We start from the raw sequence: 6,000 nt of genomic DNA, 5'->3' as shown, positions 1-6,000 counted from the left end.
GTGCTATCAGCATTCTAAGAGAGCTCAACATGTGAATACACAACAGAAAGATATTATTTATGAGCCAGAAAGTAGGCCTTTACCAGACAATGAAATTTTCAGCAACTTGGTCTTCAGCTTCTCAAGCTCCAGAACTGTAAGAAATAAATTTGTCTTTGTAGTATTTTTATAATAGCTTATGGTGACTAAGACAATGAACATAAAACATAAAACATCTATCACAACACTATGTTCAATAAAGTGAAGACTGTTTATATTAAATAAAATGATAGCAAATATCAGCAGAGAAATAGGGATATCTTTGTATTTTTATAGCATATAGTAATTGTACAAGGGGGTTTCATTGTGATATTTCCCAATTAAACTTACCCTACTCATACTCCTTCCTCTCTCCCGTCTTTAAATAATTTCAACACATTTCATCATTATGTTTTCTTACATGCATACAAAGTACCTCATTTGCCATCTCTGTTTGCTTTCCTCCTACCAGCTGGTAACCATCCACCACAGCATCTGTTTTACTTTCTTGTTATTTTTTTGTGTGTGTCCATTAATTGTACACAGGAGATTTGCCATGCTATTTCCAATGTGCATAGATTATATTTTAATTGAATAGTCCCCTCTCTTTTTTTACTATAAAGAAACTTTTATTATTGGTATACAGCATAGTTCATGGATCTGGATGTCTCTAATTTCAGCACTCAGAAGGATGAAGCAGAAGGCTCACCAGTGAAAGGCCAGCATGAGGAGGGTAGGAGGAAGGGGAATGGGAGGGGGAAGAAGAGGCAGAGGAGGTAGAGGAGGGGAGAATATGAAAAGCAATATATGGGAAATTTATCAGAAAAAGGGAAGAGAGGAAGGGAGAGAGAATGAGAGAGGAAATGAGGGAGCATAAATAGTTTGTTTTATTTTGTGCTGGTGCTGCGGATTGAACTCATGGCCTGTGTGCTATTCCTTAGCTCTTTTACTCAAGTCTGGATCTCTACTACTTGAGCCAAAGCACCACTTCTGGCTTTCTGATAGTAAAATGGAGATAAGAGTTTCAAACTACCTTGCCTGGTATGGCTTTGGATCTCAGTCCTAAGCTCTCAGTCTCCTGAGTAACTAAGATTACAGGTGTAAGCCACTATTGCCTGGCAAAAGAGCCAACTTTCAAAAGTAGAAAAATATTGTGGAAAACAAATAATGAACAGGCACAGAGTTGATAACAAATATATTATTTCTGAATACAGTAAAACTAACACCACCTTTAGGGCTAGAAATAAGGAAAAAGGAACAGATTTTCAATAAGCCATTTCAATTTTGTTTGCAAGTGTATTTCCTTTTGGAATTAAAAATAGGAAAAGCAATCCAGAAGTTTGTGACTTCTGCCTGTAATCTTAACTACTTTGGAAGATGAGATCTGAGGAACATGGCTCAAAGCCAACCAAAGCAGGAAAGTCCATGAGATTCTTATTTCCATTAGCCCCAAAAAGGCTAGAAGTGGATCTGTAGCTCCAGCTAGCCTTGAGTAGAAAAAATGGACATTTAGAATTCAAGAATACTACGGGTGAAATAAAAAATTACTGGATAGGCTAACAGCAGAGTGGATATGACAGAGGAAAGAATCGGTACATTAGAACATAAAATAATAAAAATGATCAATTATAAAGGAAAGACGTAAATAAGGTTGAAAAGATATGTATAGAGTTTGAAGGCTTTTCAAGATACTGACTGTTTTTAACGTGTGACTGGAGTTTTAAAAGAGTTAAGAATGGGTGGCAAAATACTTGAGGTTATAATGGCTAAAAACACCCCAAATTTTGTGAAAGAAGCTCAATAAACCCTAAGTAGGTTAAATGTGAAGAAAACCATGCACAGATACATCATTATCATTTCTGAAAACTACAGACTATATCTTAAGGTGGACAGGAAAATGGAATTTTCAAGAATGAAGAAAGAGTAACAGATCAGGTGCTGATGGCTCATGTCTGTAATCCCAGCTACTAAGGAAACTGAGATCTGAGGATTGAGGTCAAATCTAACCCGGGAAGAAAAGTTCCTAAGACTCTATCTCTAATCAGAGAGCACAAAGTTTTGAGTTCAAACCACAGCACTGGCAGACACATTTTAAAAAATACATAAAAGAAAGACTAAGAGAAATGTTAACTATCTGGGTAAATAGAACAGATTTTTTAAGCTTTAAAAACATATTGTAATGGTTAAAATAAAAAAATATAACAATAGAACAGTTGTCAGGGGTAATGGATAGGGTGTGTGGTGTATGAACAGATGTTGGTCAATAGGTGAAAAGTTTCAGTTAGAGAAAATAAGTTCTAGAGATTTAATATATAGCATTGCGACTATTAATAATAATATATTTTGTACAGTTGAAAATTGCTAAGATGTTAGATCCTGAATGCTCTCATCACAAAGATAATGATGAATATCAAGCCAGATAGCACATGTCTGAATGTTAGTTTTAAATGCAGTCAGCTCAGAAGACAGCAGAAGACAGAATATTATCAGAACTGAGATATTACATAATTTTAAAGGAGTTTGTTCACCTTGAAAATACATCAATTTTAAATATGAATGCATGTGACAATAGATATTCAAAAACATAAGCAAAATTTGACTTAAAAGTAAGAGCAATGAACAAGTCTACAGTTATTGGTGACCTTTCAATAATTCTCTTAATAACTGATAGAACAAGAAATATAGAAAATTCAGCAAGGATATACAAGACTAGAACAATATCATAACCAAATTGACTTAGATGCCATTCATAAAACATTTCCTTCAACAACAGTAGAACACAAATTCTAATATACAGAGGGCATATTTTATATTATGAAACAAAAATACAGTGATCTCAAAGGAATCATACTAAAGGCACTAACAATATATTCTAATATTCAGAAATCAAAGAACACAATTCTATATAATCCATGGATTAAATATTAACCATGAAGGAGATTAAAAATATTTTGAATCGAAAGAAGGCAAAAATACAACATGGCAGAGTTGTCACAATTAAAGTAACATTTAGGGAAAAGTTCATTTTTTAATATTTTTTCACTAAGCAATATATTGGTATTGCTATTCACTTAATATTATAAAAAGTATTTTCTATGATTTTTCTTTTTATAGAATTGTCAATGCACACTAGTGAGTAAGTTAATGGTTTTCACTGTGACATTTCTGCACATATACATGCTGTATTTTGATCTGGCCCATTCTCACTTCTACCTTCTTTTGTCCTTTTCTCTCTCCTCACTTTGGTCCTCTTTCCCTTCTGAATGCAAGTTTACAATATTGAATGCTTGGGCTGGGGATATGGCCTAGTGGCAAGAGTGCTCGCCTCATATACATGAAGCCCTGGGTTCAATTCCCCAGCACCACATATACAGAAAGCGGCCAGAAGTGGCGCTGTGGCTCAAGTGGCAGAGTGCTACCCTTGAGCAAACAGAAGCCAGGGACAGTGCTCAGGCCCTGAGTTCAAGCCCCAGGACACGCCAAAAAAAAAAAAAAAAGAAAGAAAAACAAAACAATATTGAATGCTTAGAAACTAAATAATTTCAAGTCTACATTATAAACTTCCACACTGAAAAACTATCAAAAGAATATCAGACTAAACCCAAAGAAAAAATGAAGAAATTATAAAAAAAAATAGGAGCTAAAATTAATGAAACTAAAAACAGAAAATCAAGGAAATCAAAAGCTGGTTCTCTGAAAAGATCAGTATCATTGACAACCTCTAGCTAGAATGACTAACAGAAAGAGAAAATGCAAATTATCATTATTAGTAATAAAAGGGGAGGTGGAGGTGGATGCCAGTGGCTCACGTCTGTAATCCTAGCTACTCAGGTGGCTGAGATCTGAGGTCAAAGCCAATCCGAGCAGGAAAGTCCACGAGATACTTATCTCCAATTAACCACCAGAAAACCGGAAGTGGCGATGTGCCTCAAGTGGTAGAGCACTAGCCTTGAGCTGTAGAGCTCAAGAACAGCCCCCAGGATGTGGCCAAAAGGGAACCCTATTTCATTGTTGGTGTGAATGTAAACTGGTTCAGCCACTCTGGCAAGCAGTATGGAGATTCCTCAGAAGGCTAAATATAGAACTCCCCTAGGACCCAGCAGCCCCACTTTTGGGTATCTATCCAAAAGACCACAAACAAAATCACACTAAAGCCACCAGCACAACAATGTTCATCACAGTACAATTTGTAATAGCTAAACCCAGATGCCCCTCAGTAGACAAATGGATCAGGAAAATGTGGTACAAATACACAATGGAATTTTATGCCTCTATCAGAAAGAATGACATTGGCCCATTTGTAAGGAAATGGAAGGACTTGGAAAAAATTATACTAAGTGAAGTGAGCCAGACCCAAAGAAACATGGACTCTATGGTCTCCCTTATTGGGAATAATTAGTACAGGTTTAGGCAAGTCATAGCAGAGGATCACAAGAGCCCAATAGCTATACCCTTATGAACACATAAGATGATGCTTAGTGAAATGAACTCCATGTTATGGAAACGATTGTTATATCACAGTTGTAACTACTTTCAACGTCCCATGTGTATCTGTAGCTTCTATTATTGATGATGTTCTTGTATCACCTTCCTGTGGTTGTTCCTACGCTATCTCTGTAATCTTATCTGAGTATATTGGAAACTGTGTATAGTGGTATTAGAACTAGGAAATTGAAAGGGAATACCAAAATCGAGAGACACCGGGTAAAAAAAGACAAACAGCCACAAAAGCAATACTTGCAAAACTGTTTGGTGTAAGTGAACTGAACACCCCATGGGGGGAAAGGGAAAGGGGGAGAAGGGAGGGGGTGTGAGGGACAAGGTAACAAACAGTACAAGAAATGTATCCAATGCCTAACGTATGAAACTGTAACCTCTCTGTACATAAGTTTGATAATAAAAATTTGAAAAAAAAAGAACAGCCCCCAGGCCCAAAGTTCAAGCCCCACGACCAGCAAAATGAATAAATAAAAGGGGGGATATTGTTTTAATAACATTTAGGTATGAAAAAGAAAGGGAATATTACAAAACAACTTGATACCCATGATTTGACAATTTGGACAAAGGGGAACTAGAATAGTCCTACAAATGTTATAGAATTCAAGTGTACAGTTAGGAATGTGGTCCACAGTGGCTAGAGAGACTATTAGAAAGGATTCCACTATAGAGTACTGTAAAACTCTCTGCAACATCCCACAATTCGCTGGGCTTTGGTAGTTCACTCCTGTAACCTAGATACTTTTTTCATAAAATGTGTTCCACATATTTAAAAACAGAGAATTTTCAGGTTTCACCTAGCTTATGGAATGGGTTTTCTGAGTTGTTGTGCCTACTTTGGTTATGAACAAATGTCTGTATGAGGCAAAATTTCATTTAAGCCCTGTTTTTATGGTATTCTGGTGGGGATAATACTGAACAGTAGAGAGACCTCACCACTTCAAACACCCTTGCCAGCTATCATTGTTTATTAAATAATAGATTCACATTACCAAATGGCCTTAGGGAAGTTTGAAACAAATAGGTATTATGCTAAGTATTTTATGTCCATTAACTTATTATCTGTCAAAGCAATGCTAGGAGGCAAAAGCAATGAATATGAGAGGCTCAGTCAGAAACATATGAAATAAGTCACCCAAATTCAGACAGCAGCAAGAATGGAAACCCAGGCTGTATGATTTCAATGCTACTGTTTTAGTTACATCAGATGGGTACTTCATGCTGTAAGTCATTGTCTTCTCTCAGAACAGATAAACTAGCCTACAGTGAAACTGTTTACAGGTCCTGGTAATGAACATTCAAAGGGCTTGGATACTGGAAATGAAATAGGACAACCACGTACAACTCAAAACATCTAATGACACTCACTGAATTTTTATAGCACTTTTAGTTACAATTCACATACTATACATTTAAAGGGTACAATTAGGTGTGTTCCATTATATTGACAGAGTTGTGTAGTTCTTCTCCATTAACTCTGGCCAG

The sequence above is a fragment of the Perognathus longimembris genome, chromosome 28 (genome assembly GCF_023159225.1).
Source record: "Perognathus longimembris pacificus isolate PPM17 chromosome 28, ASM2315922v1, whole genome shotgun sequence".
Classification (NCBI taxonomy): domain Eukaryota; kingdom Metazoa; phylum Chordata; class Mammalia; order Rodentia; family Heteromyidae; genus Perognathus; species Perognathus longimembris.
Note: the sequence above shows the minus strand (reverse complement) of the source record.